Genomic DNA, 21,574 nt, shown 5'->3' with positions numbered 1-21,574 from the left:
GTCTGTGGTTGGGGTTGTCCATCAGAGGGGCTCTGTGAGACAGTGGCAGTGCAGTGGTTTATGATCCTTATTGTGTGCCGCCTGCCTTAGACATTATCCAGAGGGATCCAGAATCATTCCGGCAACCCAAACCAGCAGTACCCAGACCAAATCACTCCCTACCTCACCATCCGCTGGGCAGTCAGTCTTACAGTGCATCGTTAATGTTAATGTTAATGTTAAAGGACATTTTTACTGCACACTATCACCACCGGAGTGGTCCCCTGGCGCTCCGGCGGTGCTGAAAGAGGAAGGGAGGGGAGGGTTAGTGGGAAGAAGCTGGAAAAGTGAAAGAGAGCAGTGATGTGCTGTTGGCGGCCTCAGCCCGGTGGGTCCATTGGCTGGGCCTGGGGTGTATTTGGCCTGTAGTCGACGTGTACTGTTGTGCGAGTCTATATGAGTTTTTTTGTTTTGTTGTTGCAGTGTAGTGAAGTTTGTGCGGTTTGTTGCGCTGAAGGTTTGTGGTTGTGTTTGGATTGGGGTTTGAGAGGTGTATGCAGAGGGGGGATTGTTAGTGCAGTTGGTTGATTGGCATCTTTTTCCTTAATTTGAGGCGCTGGGCTTACGTAATCTCTCCGGGTGGGATTCGGGAGCACCCTTCTGCCTCTGTTCTGATCTGGATCCATCCGGCCTTCAAGATCCCTTTCACATCTGGTCACCCCCTCCCCCAGCCTCCCTTGCAGCGCTACCTGTCTTCCCTTCCCACTCGTAGGGCTAGTGCCCCTGTCAGTGTCCACAGCTCTGATAGTGTGGTGATTGCCAATATCCCGGTAATTCCACCGCACTGTGGTACCTGGTGGCAACTAAGGTGTGTGTGGGTATTGGGTGGGAATAAGTGTGGGTTGTTGACTCTGTGTATGTGTGTGTCTCCTGTGTTCCACTCTGACCAGCGTCCATCGTCCAGGTGCCATGGGAGTTTCTTCTCAGAGGGAGTTGTTCACGGTCTGTGTTGGGAGTTGTCCGTGTCCACTCCAGTTTAGTCATCCCTTTTCCTTCCTGTTTCAGTTTTCAGTTTGGGTCTGTGGTGTTGAAGAGCCAGGTTTTTAGTAATTTCCAAAATTTTAGGTGATTTTTGGTGTTTCTTATTTCTTTTGGGATGTTGTTCCAGGTTTTTGCGGCTAAGTGGTAGAAGGAGGTGCCTCCAAGCTTCTTCTTGAGGTACGGTTTTGGTTCCAGGCGGATTTCGTTGCTTGACCTGAGGAGTCTTGTTGGCTTGTAGATTGTTATTTTCTTTTGTAGAAATTCTGCTCCTTGTCCGCTGATTGTCCTGTGTGTTATGCACATTGTTTTGAAGGTGATGCAGTGTTTTACTGGGAGCCAGTGTAGTGTTTTTAGGGCAGGAGTGATGTGTTCTCTTCTTGAAGGTTTGATGAGTAGTCTTGCTGCTGCATTTTGGATCTGTTGTAGTTTCTTCAGGAGGTATTCTGGTATTCCGAGGTAGAAGCTGTTTGCATAGTCGATTTATGACATGAGGGTGATGATAGTGAGTGTTTTGTGTGTGAAGGAGAGGAAAGGTAGGATTCTTCTTGCCGTGTGGAGGAGGAAAAAACATTTCTTGACTGTTGCATTTACTTGTGGTTCTAGGGTTAGGGTGTTGTCCATCAAGACTCCCAGATTTTTTACTACCTTAGATGATGACGGTGCGGTTCCCATTTCCGGTGGCCATGGGATGGTAGTGGTTTGGACAAGCAGCACCACAGTATCCTAGAACACCCATCCACAGTCCGGACCAGGCCCTCCTGCAGGGCCCCACAGGTAAGCGTTACAGTGGCCTATGTCCAAATTTCGGCCCATTTGAATAAATACTTAATCTATATAAATAAAAATGTAAATGTTTGTTTGTTCAAAATCTTAAATCTCCGAAAGTTCTTCACTGATTGCTTTAACACAGCGTTGTATTCGAATAGGCGCATGTTTTTATACACCTACTATACATAGATGTCACACCTGTGACAGGTAAAAACATGCTTTTCTGAAAAACAGCGCCATCTGTTGGACGTAAAAGTAACACACGCTATACTAAATATTTTACTGAAAAACAGCGCCATCTGTTGGACGTAAAAGCAACACATGCTATAATAAATATTTTACGATTCCATTTCAATGTTTCCGATTTATAATGGCTCAAATACGTGCAGTGGAAGCAGCAGAGCAACGTGCAGCCAGACTTCAGGATGCACGGTTGCAAGCACGGCGATTGCGTTCTGCAGCTTCAGATGTGCTTCGTTCTCAACAGAATGAACGTGACAGGCTGAGAGTGGCTGAAAGACGTCAACGAGAAACACCAGATCAGCGTCAAAAACGACTCCGTGCTCAGCCTTGCATTCCGGTACAACCCAGTTGATGATTATAGTTTGAGCTGGCATGTTCTCATCGGCACCATGACTGAAGTGTGTCCTTATTGCCAGGCTATGAAATTTAATGGAGAAACAAAAGGAATGTGTTGCGCCACCGGGAAAATTAAACTGCCTCAACTTGGAGAACCGCCGGAGCCATTAAAAACTACCCACAAGCATTGTGAAATTAAGCATATTAGAAACGTGCGCTTTCTCTTTTCTTTCTTTTCCATTTAACCAGACTGAGCCACAGCAACGCGTGGCAGAGGCCAGCTAGTTCTTAATAAATACCAGTCCGGATTTAGACAAGGTTATGGGACAGAAACAGCACTTCTGGAACTGAAGTCCAGGCTACTTAACTCTATGGACAACAGTCTGGCCTCGCTCCTTATGCTGTTAGACCTTTCCACGGCTTTCAACCTGGTTGACCATTCCATTCTGGTCACCAGGTTGGGGGATGTTGCACAGTTTTCTGATGACGCAGCTCTATGGATCTCTTCATTTCTGAGCACTAAACAGTGCAGAGTTTATTGCAGAGAGGCGGAGGTTTCGCCTGTTATTCTCGAATAGGACGTCCCTCAGGGTGCGTGTGTATCCGCCTCCCTCTATAATATATTCACAGTTCCCTTTTTTGATCTTTTGGAACAGAATGGTGTGGCCTTTACAAACTATGCAGATGACACACAAGTTGTCATCCCACTGACAGGATCACATGAAGACGATGAAATCTTCATAATCAGGGTATATAATCTTATTCAAACCTGGATGTTTCAGAATGGCTTAGCCCTGAATAAAGAAAAGACACAACTCATGGTGATTGGTACACAGAACATGATAAAGAAATTGGGATCCACATATGATTGTTTCTCCATTGCGGAATGTAAAATTGCCACAAAAAAGAAAGTTAAAACTTTAGGCATCATACTTGATCAGCATTTAAATATGATGGCACATGTTAGCAGTTTGGTTTCATCTTCTGCTTACTATATAAAACTGTTAGTCCATCTTTGGCCACATATATTACCCAGATCAATGCGGAAACTATGGCCAGGGCCATGGTAGTGTAAAAAATTGATTATTTCTGTAGTCTCTTGATTGGCATTTCAAAATCGGAATACAACCGCATAGAAGTAATTCAAAATAGTGCGGTTAGAGTGGTCATAGGCCTTAGCTGGAGAGACCATGGCCCTCATTCCAAGTCGGGTGGTAGGGGATACCGGTCACCGGTAAGGAGACTGGTGCCGGCAATCCCCTACCACTGGATTCCGAGGTCCCCTAACGGGAACACGTCCCTTACGGGTCCCGTTAGGGGACCAGGGCACAAATAGCGGGCTTGACATTCGCAAGCCCGTTATTTGCGCCCTCCCCATTCCTATTGAGCCCTATGATGGCTCAAATGGGAATGGGGAATGGTTTGTTCAATGGCGACTTACCGGTCCCTCCAGGGTCAAAATGGACCGGTAAGTCCCCATTGAACAACACCGCAGGCGGTACCGGTATGGGGGGCAGCCATTGAGCTAATTGCTCCATGGCTACCACCATACTCGGAATGAGGGCCCATGTCTCGGGGGCCAGAAGGAGCCTGCATTGGCTCCCAGTGAAATCTAATTTATTGTATTGCTTGTTGATGATCACTCACAAATTCTATATGGGAGTGATGCCAATTTATCTGCAGGAACTGCTTACTGAGAAATCGAGTATAAGACTCCTCAGACATAATAATTTGCATCAATTGAAGCCTCCCAGTTGTAACACCACCAAAGCCATGAAAGGGTTTTTTGTGAAAGTGGCGCCTAGGGCCTGGAATGCCCTTCCGCTGGACCTGTGAGACTTAAAGTCAACAGATGTCTTTAGGAAAAAATTAAAGACATTCTTATTTTCCTAGACTTCTCTGCTGATTTCTTGCTTTTGATTTTTGAAGAGTCTGTTTAATGCCATATCATTTGTCTGGTGTGTTCGTCCTTGTCTTGTTATCTGTGCACCCTTAAGCCTACGGGTCCCTTTTTGCCTGCTACAAGTTGAATAAAGTAAAGTAAAGTAAAGTAAAGTAAAGTAAAGTAAAGTAAAGAAGGAAAGTTGGTAGTAATTCCTTTCACCTGAATGGAAACAGCTGCTTTGGGGTAGATTTCTTGATCCACATGCACACATATTATTTTCACCAGGGAAGCCACTTTCAACTTGTCGGGTGATACTAGGTCAGCCCTAACTGCAGTCTTTTTGCTGCCAGAATCCACTAGGGCCCATACTGGGATTCCATTGATCATGTCTGATTCGTAGGTGGATTTATAAGAGGTGCCACAAAAAGTACTTTGTACTAATACCTCTTCATTATATTCTGGATAGAGCCATTCTTCTTCCACCATACACACATGGGTTCCTCTTTTCTATTCTGTAGACAATGAATAGCAAAATGCCCTGTTTCTTTACAAGAAAAAGCATGTTGGAATTTGGGGTTTCATTGTTCTAATATCGTCCCTCTTCAGTTCCTCCCTGGGTTTGAATTCTGGTCTCTTCTCTGTCTTTGCCTTATCACCGCAAAGTGGATCACGGAACTGGTATGGGAATTCAACCTTCCCTTTAGGTACAAAAGGGAGTTTAGGAGGTCCTTTGCTTTCTCTTCTTTCCTCAGGTCTGAGTACAGAGTGGAAATATTTACTTGCGTTAGAAAAATGTTGGGCATTCTCAATGGCTAGAGAGAGTGTAGGTTTATTCACTTGTAAAACGGCCTATTGGAGTGAAGAAGGCAAAGAATTAATACACTGTTCCAAGCTTAAAGCTTCTAATACTTCAGGCAGTGTTTTATTTCCCAACCACAGTGACAGACTGTTTTTAACCATCTCTCTGAGGTCAAATGGTGTTTCTCCGGGTACCCAATTTTAAGTTCCTGAACTTTTGACGGCAGAAATTACTAGTCTGGCCCACCCGCTGTAGGATCCCTTCTTTAATATCAGCAAAAGAGGCGGTTCCTGGGAGGCTCAACATTTGGTATGAGGTCTGCAACTCTCCTTTGAAGAGGGATCCTAGATAGCATATTTTCACCTCATCCCCCCATTGAAATTGCTGTGCTAGTCGTTCAAAGTTCAAAAAAAAGTTTCCTAAATCATCTCTCTCCTTGTAAGGTTGTAAGACTCCTTGGGGAATATTGGGTTTTCCTTGGGCTGCTATTAGTCTTTCCAACCTTGTTTGTAGTCTTTGTTCAGCTTCTATCTGATAAGTGGCTAGTCAAGCGATCAGAGCTACTAATGATGTCATTGTCCACGGGGAGGATAAGGTGTCACTTGTATCCTCCTCAGATTCTGACATCGAAAATAATTCTGGTTCTTCTGTGGTGTCAGATCTTACTTCCACGTCCCTTTGGCTGGTGAAAGTGAGGTTCCCTTTTCTTGCCTCTCCCGGAGAGGAAGAAAAAGATATGGAAGAGTTCCCCTCCTCTAACCTTATGGGACCTAAAGGTCTGGGTCGAATATAGCTTCCTGATTCTCTGACTGATAGAGTGTTTAAGTGATATGTGGCCATGGGAAGGATGGAAGGATGTCAGGGAGGAACTGGGATCTATAGAACAAGTCTTGATACTTAACTGGTAAGTGTAACTGTAAGGCAACTGCCCTCATAAGTGCTAACATTCTATCCTGATCTTGAACTTTTACAATAGTGTCCTTCCCTACTTTCTGTTGGATTACCAACCACATAAGGGACCCTCAGTTTGGATCAATTGAGTGCACCCCACTCTGACACCATTTGTAAAGGTATCATGAAGCAATACACAGATAACAGATTCAGAGTTAAAAATAAAATGATTGATTAATTCAAATGTCAGGATAACAGAAGGCCTAACTTGCCTTATGCTAAGGAAGGGTTTCCCTGCCTGAACGAAACTAAGGAAAGTCTGCATCAAAGAGATCAACTTAAAAGTCTGTCTGTGTCCAAAACATATTTGTGCCCTCACAACTAAAGCTAAGCAATGTGTAGGTGTGTCAATAATGAAAGAAATGGTGAGCAACATAAAGTTCTGAGCTTCTTCCAGCTCTTGGCTTCCATTTCAGCTCCCCTTCCCAAAGTTCAAGAAAGTTCCTCAAAAGGTTTCAAGAGGACCTTTCTCCAGTTCAAGGCAATACGTTTCCACACAATCCTCTGGGTTACTTTCTCCAAGTTCAATGTAACACAGTTCAAACAAAATAGGGAGTCTTGAGGCTCCGGCCTCAAGACAGAATTTGCAGATCCTCAAATCGCAGGGTTCCCTTTCCCAAGATTTCAATGTAGCACTTGCACTGGTTTCAACCTTTCAATGTTCAACACAAAATAGGTCCACTTGATCCTCCTTCTGGTTCACTTTACCAGTTCACTCACAGTGCTCCTTGGTTTATTTCACAATGTCTTTTGACTTTCATCATTTAGGGCTCACCGCTCTAGGCACAGTTGTCAGACCACACGGTCCACCTATCACAGGTCGCTCAACCAGGAACCCTTTTTGGCTCTGAATGCCGTTTTACACTTTTCTGATTTCTCCTGGTCAGCCTCTTGGCTTTGTCACCACATGTTATTCACTCCTTGCCAGCCTTTGGTTTTGCTGTATTGTATCCATTTATAAAGTTCACTTTATGGTGGTCTTTTCCCTGCCCCACCTTTCTCTGGTATTCTTTCACACTTGTGCTCTTCACAGTAAGTTACTTGCAAATGGGCACTTTCCCTTCTGGTTGTCATCCATTTTTTAACTTTGCCCATAAAGTAATATTCAGTTCCCTTTGCAACAAGCTTGTTGTAGTTCAATTTCAAGGTTTTCATTCATTTCGATAGTCAATATATGTGAATCAACTGTGTTTCAAAGTTTCATTCAATTCAACGTTCAATGAACATATTTCAGCTTTGTTGTCAAAGTTTCAATAGGTTCGCTATTCAATAAATCTAATTCAACCTTATTTCAGAATTGCATTCAGTTCGGTAGTCAATAAATGTGTGTGGCCCTTAATTGCCTAAGTGTAGCCCATGAGGAGTGCCCCAGAGCTGGGTGACGTCTACAACACTCACGGGTCGTGGCGTTCCTCTCCGGTGTCTCTGCATCCCTCCTCTGTCTTGTAGATCGATGGGGCAGCTTTTGTGAGTCCCAGTCACATTCCAGATGCCGCCCTCCACATGCAGGTGGCCCTACTGTTTCGGCTTTGATGCGGACAGCATCCTTTCTTCCTCTTGACTCGCTCGCAGCTCAAGCTGCTTTATCTCCTATGCAGAGGTTCCCAAGCTTTTGGTAGCTTCCCATCCCAGCTTGGCCTGGGCTCCACATGTCCTCTTGGTTCTCGGACGGTATCATGGCTTTCTCTCAGGTCCCACAATGGCTGGCTCCTCAAGACACAGGTCACCTGCTGGTCTCTGCCAGCCAGGCCTCCCTGTTGCTCTCTCTACTGCACCCCTGGTTTCCCTTTATACACCTGCAACCCTTTGACAGGTTGCAGGTGAGGATGTTCAATTGGGCTTGCCTGACCATAATTAAAAGGACATGCCTGACCTTTATCCACTCTACAGGCATCTTCTTTGTCCCAGTACTAGAGTGGTGAAGTGAGGTGTTAGTGTTCCTCACTCCTAGTTGCCTCTTCCTCGTCCCAGTACTAGAGTGGTGAATTGAGGTGTTATTGTTCATCATTCCTAGTCACATTTTCCTCATCCCAGTACTGTCAGCGGTAAAAGATGGTGAAATGAGGGGAGAGGTCTTACACTAGCCTATAAAGGCTGGGGGAGGATTACATTGGTCTTCAATAGGGAAAGGGGGATACCATGTCTCCCCTATGGGCATCTCACTTTTAATCCCTCTACTTTTCACCCTCTTTCTGATGCCTCTAGACTTGTGATATCTCCTGTAATTTTCTTTGTCATTGGGACAGGGATAACAATATCCCATTACTGCATTTGAGTTAGAGGTCTCTTAGGGAAAAGGGAATGAGGAATACTGTGTCTCACCTGAGGACCTGTTGGCCCTAATCCCTAAGGGCTTTCCACCCAGGTGATCCTCCCTTGTCTCTTCACCCCCAGGGTCACGATCCAAAAGCAATGGCCTTTCCCTGGCCACCTGAAAAGATGATCCAAGGGGAGTAGATGTGAGGATGCCCTCAGGTTTCTCACAACTGGTGGACACAGGGTCAGACTACACTATTATAAATCACATTTAGAAAAAATACTTTATGAATGAGAAATTATGCAAACCCAAAGAAAGGGCGAGTGCCTATGGGGGAATTAAAGATCAAGTTTATTGGATGTTTTAAAGCAAAAATTAATGATCACAATGATAACACCATTGCAGATGTCTATGTGTCCAAAAAAGGTGGGAGCCTTCTATGTTGGTATGAGCAATATGCCCTGGGAATCATCATCAATCCCAAAGTCCCAGGTCACTTTGCCACTGTTAGTCGAGGTACACATAAGCCAGAAGACAACGTATCCAAGAATGACATAGGGTGTTTAAAGGGGTTTACCCACAAGATTGTCCTCAAACAAAGGGCAGTTTGATGTGTTCCAGTTGCACTAAGATAAGAAGTTTCAAATGAAATAAAGAAATTGTTACCACAGGACATAATTGAGGAAGTTGAAGCTTCTGAGTTGGTTTCCCCGGTAGTAGTTGTTTGTATGGGCAATGGATCTGCTAGATTGTGTGAAGACTTGAGGTCACTAAATAAATGTGTTGTGGTGGACACATTTACCCTGGTTAACATTGGGGAGATGGTGGGTATGATGACGGGTGCTAGGTTCTTTAGCAGCCTGGATCTCACCTCTGCTTACCACCAGATTGTCCTACACCCGGCATCAAGAAGTTTAACAATATTTATTACACAAAAAGGGACATTCAGATGTAAGAGAATGCCTTTTGGACTGGTCTCAGCCACTGCATTCTTTCAGCGCATAATGCATAAATTGTTTGGTCACATAAGAGGTGTGTGGTTTTTCCAAGAGGACATCCTGGTCACCGGTAACTCTGAAAGTGAACATGATCAGAAAATATTAGAAGTCTTGGACATTTTAGAAGCTATGGGTTTAACACTACAGGAAAGCAAATGCAAGTTTCATGTAACAGAAATGGAGTACTTAGAACATAAACTTACAGCAGAGGGAGTATTGCCAAAGGAGAACTTAGTAAATGCCATTGTGGAAGTGAAAGCCCCCGAAGATATAAAGGGTGTACTCTCGTTCCCGGGTCTAGTACTATGTCAAATGTGTAGAGGGTTTTGCTCATATGTGTAGAAACATCAGGACGTTGTGCACGAAAGACATTATTATCTTTGTTTGGTCAGAAAGCTGTTAAGAAGAATTTGTGCTGATCAAGAAACGCATTATCAATGCCCCTGTTTAAAGCAATTTTGACACGTTGTTTGATACATTTGTAAGAACAGATGCTAGCAATACCGGTTTGGGTGCCATGTTGCTACAGAGCGAGAATGGTGTTGAGATGACAATAGCATTTGCGTCTAGATGTCTAAAGGGAGCTGAGGAAAAGTACTCTGTAATAGAAAAAGAAGCTTCATGTGTACTTTGGTCCATAAACAAATTCAAGGTGTTTCTCGGGGGAAGGAGCTTTATGATTTTCACGGATCACAAGCCACTTGTGTGTATATTTAACTCTAAAGGCTTGGATGGGGTGACACACAGGATATTGAGGTGGGTTACCACCCTGCAAGGAAATCAGTTTGTAGTTGAGCACATCAATGGCATGGAAAATATTGTTGCAGATTTTGTCTCCAAAAATATCAGTGGTTGTGATGATAGTGAATTTGAAAAACAATGTTGTGAAGGCGTCCATTGCTGAGAATGAGTGGAGAGAATGTGAAGATGGGGATTGTCAGTTGAGCAAGGGTAAGGCGATTGTCCTCAATGATTGGGTTGGTTGGAACCCGGAAGACGGTTTAGGTGCATTTCATAGTGTCAGGAGCAAACTCAGTGTGGAGGGAGGCCATCTAGTAAGGGCGGGTCGGATTGTTCCCCCACAGGAATTTAGGAATACATTGGTTCATCTAGGGCATGAAGGTCACCTTGGCATGTCCAAGACAAAAGGACGGCTAAGAATAGATTATTGGTGGCCTAACTTACATAGTGCTCAGTATGTAATAAATATTGTTGGAGCAAAGCTGTTTGAACTTACCTCATGTCTGCATACTTCACACTTATTGCAAAATAGTGGAAGTGAGAACAAAATAACTTTGCCATTAGGAACTTCAAGTCCCAAAATTACCTAAGTACTGTGACGAAGAAGAGAGCTAAAGAGGAACACTGCTGCAGGACTGGTCAGATTATTAATAGAATTGACCTACATGTGAGGGAGACTACGAGGTTTAAAAGGCCCCAGCAGGTGCAGGCCATTGTTGAGCAGAGCGAGCAGGAAGAGCAGTGTGATCCCTGTATGCAGCCGACGCAGAAACTGGAGGAGGGAGAAGACGCCGGTACCACTGTAAGGCTGGAAACAGTCACCAGTCCAGAGAGGGTTTGTGCCTCCAGAAACCTGAAGTGCAGAGGCTGTGCAGCGAGAAGTGAAAGCAAGGGAAACTTTCCTTCCCAAGAGGCTGTCTCCGGTGGCTGGTGAGCACCAGAGAGCAAACGTAGCTCCTTTTTCAAGTGGCGTGGGCAAAGGCGGACCGGGAGTAGCTGTTTGTAGAGTCGCGAGGAGCCACTGAAGCAGAACACCTGCTAGTGGAAAGGGGATCGGAGACGCATACCATACCCGGTGAGTTCATCAGCTGATAGTGACCCCGGAGTACTCCAAGACTGCTTGCGTGCTCGAGGCAGGTGTTTACCAAGTACCAAACACTCGTGTATGAGTGGAAGGGATACCAAAAGTAATTTTGAATACCGAACTATCCGAAAGCAGCGAAAGCAATGTTTGTCAAATCCAAATGACTGTGATATCAAGCGTGTGAGTTTATTGAGAACCCAGCATCCCAATGGGGCAATATTATTAAAAGCTAATACATTCAACCATTGCCCAAGCCAAGAGAACCTAAAACCAAGACAAAATTAAAAACCAACAGATATTGCCAAAGGCAGGAGGGGACTAGTGAAAGGTCCAAAGGTTGTGAAGCTTGTTATCCATATTTTTAGAAGCATATAACAAAAGCTGGCATAAATCCACGTTGCCAAAGCCAAGGAAGAAGGACAATAGGATCCAATCCTTGTTAGTATTTGGTTACTTACGCAGTGGGGAAACAAGAGTGGCAAGAAGGTTGCCATTCTGGAAAAGGTTATTCCAAAGGAGAGGAGCATAATTTGCAGAGGAGTATTAAAGAGCACCAATGTGAATCTTGTTTTCTCTGAGAGTTGTTAAAAGTTTGATGTTGAAAAACCAGGAACACTGTGAAGTTGTTGTAAAGCTGTTATAAGTTTATCCTAATAAGGTGAGAGGCAGCTTCTGTGCCCGGGGCTGAGTGGGATACGTGACTTGGCCCCCCCCCTGTAAATCCGCAATTAGCACTGAAGTACTGCTGCCTGATTCCCTGCACCACACCAGATGTGTAGCTGAGCCCTGAATCGCTATTAACACCAGAGCCCTGAATAAGGTGTACACCGGCAGCTCCCTTATCTATACAGTGTATATGGCCTGCGGTGTGGGGGATGACTCATGGGGGCACTAAGGGACATAAAAATGGCCCCATGCATGCGTACACGAATGTGCAAAGACCAGAGGAGGATATGCCGGGGTCCGAGGAAACTGCTGCAGCAGCTCAGACCCCCCCTTTTAAGATCATGGATGCCTATATGGCAGCACTGCAAGCCGGGTTTGCAGCAGTGAATGGCAAGCTAGATGATATAGGCAACAACATTGCTGCCATAAGGGCTGATCTGTAGAAAGAAAGCACCAGGGTCACTGCAGCAATTAGGGTGGGCGTGCTCGAGGACACTGTGACAGCAAGCGGAAAAGACATAGAAGACATCAAGAAGAACCTAAAGGCTGTGCGTGTTAAATGCAAGTATTTGGAATCCAAGTCCCGGCGGAATAGGATCCGGGTGGTAGGCATGGCCGAGAGGTCCCTAAATGTGCCCATGGAGGTGTTGCTCGAAGACGCACTTTGCACAATATTTCCGGAGGCACAATTTTCACTGCAGTTTCTCGTGGAAAGAGCTCACAGGTCCCTGGCCCAAAAACCTAAACCTGGCGCCCCACAATGCATAATCGTTGCCCGGCTGCTGAACTACTGGGACCGAGACCAGATACTTTGGCTATCGCGGGAAAAGAGTAACCTGACCTTTGACTCTGCCAGAGTCCATATTTACCCTGATTTTTCCAGTGGTGAGCAGGCAGCCAGGCGAACTTATGACCATGTTAACAAAGCTCTTAGATACAGGAAGATTCCTTATGTCATGATGTTCTCAGCGAAGTTAAGAGTCCAACATGCCGGCAGATCCCACTTCTTTGAAACCCCAGACGACGCCATGGCCTATATTGAACAGAACATTCCGATCCAAGCAAGCAACGGCTGACAGCCCCTAATATTAATTCGACACTCGCAATGCTCATAGTTGGTTGGCCCAGTTGCACATGCTACTAGAAGGTCCGTCAAGTCCGTAAAATCCATGGAGTGCGGCTCACATTTATTAAAGGTTTAATGCCACTGGTTGGGGCTACACGATGCCCCCCACTGTTACAGATTTGGAAGTTTGTAAGTGAGTATACACTGTCCAGTTGGACAGTTGGAGGGATGGTGGGGGTGGGATGGGTGGGGGGACAGTTGGGGAAGGGTTAAACAGAAAAAATGATGGTTGCGCTGGGCTCATGCTCTTACACTGTATCTCACTTGAATGCGCACTTCGATTATTGTCACATCGGGGCAATGACAGGATCGGCCCGTGCGCTTAGACTGCTCACGTGGAACATTAGGGGGCTGAGCAATCCGATTAAGGCCCAGAAAATACTTGCCTACACTAAACGGCATAAAATCCAGGTCCTGATGCTACAGGAAACACAGGCCCTGCGTCAAGTTGTGGATACATTTGGGTGTGAATGGGGCCGTCTGCGGGTGGGTACGGATTATTCCTCACAATCTAGTGGTGTTCTGACTCTAATTCACCAAAACACAGGGTTCCAACTAATCAGATCCAAAGTGGATACTATGGGGAGGTATGTGATCATTTGGGGGTCCCTGCTGAGTGAAACAGTTATACTGGTCAACACATATGGGCCAAATGTGGACAACCCCAATTTCTACTTGTACATCATAGAGCTTATAAAGCCTTTGAATGACGCCAAAGTTATATGGGGCGGCAATTTCAATACCATCCTTAACATTCAAATGGACAGAACCACTACAGTTCAGCGGGCACTAACTAGGGCAACCCATAGAATACTACAAGGGATGTCGTACCTACCCCTTGTCAATGCCTGGCAGGAGTTACATCCTCGAGGGGAGGAATTTACCTTCCATTCAACTGTAGACGACTTCCCGTATAGACTTCTGGTTGTGCTCACCCAAATATATCCCTCACACAACAGAATGCTCCATTCTACCATGCACAATATCTGATCACTCCCCGGTGATATTGGAAATCGATGTGGCTCGCCCTGATCATGGTCCCAGGCTTTGGAGAATGCCGCCAGCTCTTTTATAAGACTCTGCAATGCTTGTGCCCCTAAGGGTTGACATCATAGAATTTATTGTCCGTAATGAGGGCTCGGTGGGTTCCATGTCCATAGTGTAGTAATCGTTTATGGTTTGGTTACAGGGCCACTTATTATCAATGACTCATGGAGTGCTACAGCATATAAGATCGGAACTACAGCGATCCAAACTTAGGTTGAGATCCTTGGAAAAAATATATGCTCTGACACCAGGGGAGGCTACCCTAGCAGCCTTACAGTCGCAATTAGACGAATTCAGGAAGCTGGCAGACCGGGAAATACTGTATATTACTCACCCTACACGTGAGGAGATATGGGGAGGGGGACAAAGATAGCAAGACTCTTGCCAAATTTATGAAATCTAAACACAATGTCAAACCCATTACTAGCATTTCTGTGGAGGAGGGTAACATACGCAGGGGATCAGGTGATTAATCATGTGTTTCTTGAATTCTACTTATCCCTGTACAACAAAACTGATCGAGTGACTGCGCAAGCCCTGGCACAGTACATTAAATCAATACCCCTCCCCAAGCTAACGCAAGAGAGCAGGGAGGCATTAGATCTCCCTCTAACACTCGATGAGATAGAAAAGGCGATACAGGACCTCGCTGCAGGCAAGGACCCTGGGCCCAACGGTCTCCCAATTGAAGTGGGAGAATGGAAGACCAGGCTCCCGTCCTTCACCTCTCACGCTTGGCCTAAAGGGTCACGGCCCAGGCACCCGCCACGAGAAGAGTTTGCCCATCTACCAGACAACCAAATACCCTGGTACAGGAACATACGGATGTGTCCATCTGCCTGCCCAGCAGCCCGCCCTGGCCATGCCGACACCTGCGGCACGGATCAACTAGACTAAAACCTACACGTCGTTAGAGATGCCATGACGACCTAGCCAACGGTCAGCACACCTGTACAAATATACACACTGGACACTCCTGCACCAATCTACACGAAGAATATACTCAGTGCTATGACGTAGGCGACAGACATACTCACGGACGTGCATCTTTATTATTTTCCACATAGGCTCTCAAAATGCAGAAACGCAAGACGCATCATGAACCCATCTAAAAAGCTTGCTTACGCTTCTCCTAAAACCAGGTGCCACAATGAGAAATATAATGAAGACACGATACTGGTCATAAGACAATATGGTACTATAACCTAAAGTGCCTGTGCACCAAACGGTTCCACCTATACACCAGGCCTAAGTAGGCCGCAAGCAAGAGCTTCCATGGACGTTAAAAGAACAAGAGTCAGGTTGCTGATCCTGCAGAATGAGCCCGGCGAAAGCAAACAGCCAAGGTCGCAATGTTGCAAACCCACATTCCGAAAGCAGACCATCAAGGGCACGATGTTGCAACCTCGCACGCCGCACACCAACGTTAAAGTCACACCTGCAAATTAAACCAGGCACACAGTGGAAAAACAATATTAATTGTGCAGAATTCTGCCTCAAACACAGTCCCACCTCACGTGACCAAGCCGAACCTGACAGGATGCCAAGACCAGAAAAGGCGTCTGGATCCCTCGTTACAAGACACAAGGCAGATACAATTAAAAGGCTCAATGGACATCTGCGACAGTGGGAGTAGTCGGCCTTCAGCTTATGAATAAGTCCTCACATTGTCTGCACGTACTCATAGTGAAACATTGTTGCAAATGACAGGTACACCGAGAGCTGGGAACAGCGATGGTCCCAGGCTGGGAAGCTCGCGGGCGCACCAATCAGAACATGGGGCTCTTATCACTGACGCCATTAACATTAACCAATCATCAGGGGTCTTCATGTAACAATTCTCATGTATCTAATTGTAGGGACAACCCAGATATATCACCTGACTAACCCTTGTCCACTAATATTGTTCTCTATACGTATGCTATACTAACCCTACCACTCGAGCAACCAATTAAGAGTGGCGATAGGTTTTTTGCTAACTTTCCAAGGTGACGCAAGTAGCGCGTCATACTAAGGTAAAAAGGGCCTGCGAGCCCTACGATTGTGTGTGTGTCAGGACGGACGCGTACGATCCTTGACCCATCCCTGCCGTTTTTGTCTAATAAACAGCAGAGTCACCTTGCTTCTTGCGTGTGTCTCATACTCTATCTCTTTTGGGATATACGGGAGGAGTTGGGGCCTCCCTGCCCGGAGGTCTGCGGACGGCCCGGCCGACCCCGGCAGAATTTCCCCCCGACACAATCAACCTGTACATATATGTGTTATATAACAGAACTTGCCCCAAGCTGCTGGTGGTGTGGGAGGAATCTTTGGCCTCTGAAACCCCCCCGCCCTGTCCCTGCAGGAAGAGGTAATTTCCGTTCTACTCAAGCCAAGGAAACCCCCGCATGAGGCTACATACTATTGCCCCTATTATTAATCAATGCGGACACTAAAGTGTTCGCCAAGGCCATTGCCAATAGGCTACTACCATACATGAATCAGTTGGTATACCGCAACGAGTCGGGATTCATCCCAACTAGATCCACTTCTTTAAACCTACGCAGACTCTTTGCTATAATCTCCCAATTTGACCCTAAGGCCAAAGTGGTTGCAGTATGCCTTGACGCTGAAAAAGCATTTGATTCTGTGTCTTGGAAGTATATCTTTGCGGTGCCAGGGTGCTTGGGGTTTGGGCCCCAGTTCCTTGGCTTCATTCGACTCCTATATAAAGACCTATTGTTACGCTCACCTGGTATCCACAGGGACGCCACCCAGCCGGGTTACTCGCTGGTATGCTTCTCAGCTTTGCCCAGATGTGGTCTGCGGGGAAGTTTCTGCCTTGTGGTACAGTTAGGCGTGCTCTCCGTCCTGCCTTCTTTGCAGGGGAGCGTTGTCTTTCATGGGCGTGTGCAGTCCAGTTACTTCACTGACGCGGCCTGTTTGATATGGTTCAGGTAGGTCTTATTGCTGTTCTTTAGTTTTGTTGCTATCCTGCATGCCTTTTTGTTTAAAATGTCTCTTTTTTCTCCCTTAGGTATGCAGAGCTTCAGCGCGGCGAACTGGCTTGGTTGAGCCCCGCTGGTAAATGATGGCGCATTAAGAGCGCTATGATGCTGTAAGTAAGCGCTATGCGCAGCGCTGCGAAGTCTTGCCTTTGCTAACCTGTGTTTTCCTTCCTTGTAGGTCGTGGTGTTCTTCAGCGCGAGTGGAATGTCCGGAGTGGTGCCAGCCGAGAGGTGACCAGCCAGGTAAGCCTTTTGAGCAGTTCGTAATTTGCAAATGTCTCTACTGCTTACTTTAATGTTGCCTCTATCTTCCTCTTTCAGGTCGTTCTGTCCGGGAGGCGTGCAGATTCGAGGAAGCTGTTCTCAGTAGCTGCGAGTGGCTAAAGATGAAGACTGCAGGTAAGATGCTGCTGCTAATGATGTTCCTTTTGTCTCCTTGCAGGTTCTGCTTCTCTGAGGTTGGAGGGAATAGCTGGACACGGTGAGCCTCACGTTGCAAGCTGCAAAGTAACGCGAAACGTGTTGTCTTGCTCGGGTGTGGTTTAAATAGCCCCAACAAAATAGTCTAGGTAAAGTAGTCCCTAGGCTACCACATCAAAACACTAGACCGCATAGCTTGGTTCATTAGAACCAAGCTATGTGGATGCCTCCATGTTGGCTGACAATACATGAAGTAGTTCCCAAGCACATGTTTTTTCATGATGTATGAGCCTGGCGCCATAGGTGCCAGGAGTGGCCCCAAGAGGGTTTTGGAAGAGGACGCCAGGCTCTAGAGGCCCGAGTCCTGACTCCACCTGGCCAATGGGTTTGCCAGAGGGGGTTTTGGACGAGGGTCGTGACACCTATGCGCCAGAGTTAGGACAAACCACACACTCTCATCCAGTTTAACCTTACACAGGAGCACTAGACAGGGATGCCCACTATCTCCCCTTATTTTTGACGTTAGTATAGAAGGCCTGTTGGCACAAATACCCTACATGCACTCCAACCGCTGGGTGCAGGCGAGAGGCACCCCCAACTAAATTGTTATATGCAGACAATACTCTGCTTTACATCAGAGACCCAGAGATTATCCTGGCCCCCATTATGACCGACATACATCAATTCTCTAGATATTCTGGTTACAGAATTAATCCAGCCAAGTCCAAAATTATTCCACTGACAGGTGGGACTACACAGACTGCAGCCATGAAGGACTTTCGTTGGGCCCCCGGTACTGCCCGTTATTTGGGGGTTATAGTGGCCACCGATAGGCACACTCTGTACAAAGCCAATTACGAACCATACATCTCCCAACTGGAAACCAAATAAAAAATCTGGAGCAAATTACTGATCTCAGTCTGCGGCCGCATAGCCCAACTGAAGATGGTTGTGGTGCCCAAATTACTCTATCTCTTCAGCAGCATTCCAATTTAGCCCAGGAACTCGTTCTGTGCTAGACTGCGTTCAATGGTGTCTAGCTTTGTCTGGGCGGGCGGGGGGTGCTATCAGAATGAGGTGGGCCAAATTGTGTGAGAGATATGATACAGGTGGCCTTGCTGCCCCTGACTTTGATCTATACTATAACGCTGCACAGGCACAATTTGCTAGATATTGGTTAAAGAAAACAAAGAAATATGCCCATATACCGGTGGAGAATTACACAGTCTCGCCCACAGACACACGATCAGTGATATTTGCTAGGACACGTGGCAAAACTGATGAGGTGGACCCCGTGACCAGCACTGTGAAGGCATGGACCAGGTTATTCAAGAAGATGGATATAGGTGATCCATAGAGTGGTGCATCTCCCCTCTGGAACTACCCTGATATTGCCCCCACATGCAACACAACAATGCAAAGGGCATGGGACCCACAGAAGTATTTGACTATGGGAGATATGTTGTCCAAACGGAAGTTCGCCACATTAGGGGAGGTCTGGGATAAAAAATGAGCCTGAAACCCATCCAGCTTGGTGAGTATTCTTACATGGGGGAGGGCATGTTTCCTTACTGCAACATGGCATTCTACTGGAGTTAAGGTCAAAGTCAACATGATAAGTGTTCTTACATAGGTGGGGGGGATTATTTTTACTGTTGCATGACATTTTCTACTGGCGTTAGGGGGCAAATACAACTTGAGTCTTCTACTATGTGAGATATGTGTAATGATAATGATTATTTTTGTAGCGCTTTCGCCAAAGCACTGTACAGAGAACATAGTTATATAAAATGATGACCCAACTAAAGTTGGTACTCATTTATCGACCTCAGAAGCATGAATTGGCCTTGCTGGGATTTGAACCTGCGAATCACACTCAGATTCGAGCAGTGAGGGCTCACCCACTGAGCTATCACTCCAGCTAGCCAGCAAGGGCATGTTTTCTTACTGTGGCATGGCTTTTTTTTTAACTGGCATTAAGGCAACACGAGCAAGTTCTTACATCGGGATATGCCATGCATTGGCAGAGCCAGCATGAACATGTTTTGTTACAGTATCATTACTGGCATCATGGGCAAAGCATCATGAGTATTTGCTTATGTGGGAATACTAGCATATATAGATGCACCAGAATGGACGTGTTTGGGCACTATCAGTATGAAAATGTTTTTGCACTGGCAGACTACTGGCATACTGTGGGCAAAGGCATTATGGGAATGTGTTTGGAAGAATGCTCCTGTGCATTGCTGGTGACTTGGCATCTAATGGACTTTCTCATGTTTTACTCTACAAAACCGATTGTAAACTGTATGACTTTGTACCTAATGCATCACAGAAGTGCACTATAAAATTCACCATTTTAATCCCCAATTTAAATATTTTTCCCAGGGAGAAACCCTCTGAATCCAACTTGGTTGGTTCGCTCTCCCTCGCTACTCTCGGTAGCTCCTACAGATTTGGCCGGGGGCAGAACAAGCCCAGTTGCCTCTTCAGGCTCCCCTTAGGGTGAGCCCTACTACATTAGCTCCAGGATACTGGCTACGCCTCTGGTGAGTTGGGCTGAAAGATACGTTTTATGGGCCAAAGGAAGGCGCAATATCTATTCCGCCTCCTGGGCTCCAGGTGGCGATCAACAGTGACATATGTTTAATGGCCTTACTTGCTACTGTTGGCAGTCCTCCAGATAAGTGACTCATCTGTGTTTTACTCCCTAAAATTGGGCGCATACTGCCAACAAACAAAGGCAAGCAATTTATAAGTAGGCAATTCCCTCTTGTTGCTGCACCTTGCACCCCATCTCTCTTCCATTTCCCTAGCTCACCCCCTCGTTCCAACTTCACTGGCTTAACCTGCCGCCATATACGCAGATGAATTCTCTAGGGGGTTGGGGGAGATAGCTCAGGGGCAACATACTCTCATTGAAAGCAAGACAGCACGAAGAAATATAGGTTCGATCCCTGGGGGTGATAGCTCATGCAGCTCTCCTTGGAAACAAGATGACACAGAGCAACACAAGTTCGATCCCCCAGGTCCACTGGGTATTATGTGCGTTATAAATAACTAATACTATCATACCTATCATTATACAAAGTATTTTTTTTTTTTTACTCGATTAAATGAAAACGTTCTTTCAGCCATGCGCACCAGGGCCGTTTTGAGCGGAAGCCTCAGCAGTGTATGTTCTTGTATTATTATCTGATCTGAGCAGGACCTGTTAGATACAAAATTAAATTAAATTAAAAACGACATTTATTGTAATTATTGAGCTTTCAAAACTGCCATCCAGCACCCCCAAAATGTGTCTGTCTCTCCCCGTGCACCCTCCTGCATTTCCCACGGTCTTGTGTCCCTCTCGCCAGTATTCCCACATGTCCCCGTTTCCGCCGTTCGCACGTCTTCCGTGTCCATGGAGACAGACAAAGGACTGCGCACCACATGTGCCAATAACTTGACAGAAATAACCAATCATGAACAATATAAACAAAAGTCATGATTCAGTGAAGCATGGTTGTACACAACAATGTGGTGTCTAATAGGAGTGGAAAACCAAGAATATGACTTAACAGAAGGAAACATCAGAAAAGAGTTGTAATTAAAAGAACAATCTATTTTAAGTGTAACCTCTGGTCTAAATGGGGTCTGGTAACATGGGGTTATATTACAACTACACCTATAAGGGCAAGCGTAGACATAAATAAAACCACAGACACCAGATGTTTTTAAAACATATTTATTCAATAAGTAAAATGTGTATGTGTAGTGACTGTGGTTTCACTGTGACTTACCTTATTCTGTAAACTGTGCCAATGAGCAGCTTACACGAGGCTATCATGGAAGTTGAGTGCGGGAGAGCACTGGACTGGTCACAGCTGACCAGGGACTATGGACTAGCCCTTCTTGGCTGAAAAGATGCGCATGTTAGGAACAGCCCGGCTGGAGCTGAAACCCCATGCCACGTAAGCGGTGCAGCCCGGGTTAAGGGAGGCATGTGTGACGCGACCCTGAGGCAGTAAGCCCCGGCATTGTCAGCGGTGCAGCCAGGTTATGATCTCCAACAAGTCCTCATGCAAGGGAGAAAGAGATGGGTTGTGGTGCATGCCTGCATTCCCAGAAGCCAGACAGGGCAGGCTGGTGGAGTCTGAAGCTTGAGGCCGTGTGAGTGGTGTGGCCTGGTTGAAGATTCCAGTCCTGGGCTTCGTGTGTGGGGCAACCCGGGAGAAGAATTTGGTGGTCAGCGAGAGGAGCC

The sequence above is a fragment of the Ambystoma mexicanum genome, chromosome 8 (genome assembly GCF_040938575.1).
Source record: "Ambystoma mexicanum isolate Mex_15411 chromosome 8, UKY_AmexF1_1, whole genome shotgun sequence".
NCBI classification, from domain to species: domain Eukaryota; kingdom Metazoa; phylum Chordata; class Amphibia; order Caudata; family Ambystomatidae; genus Ambystoma; species Ambystoma mexicanum.
Note: the sequence above shows the minus strand (reverse complement) of the source record.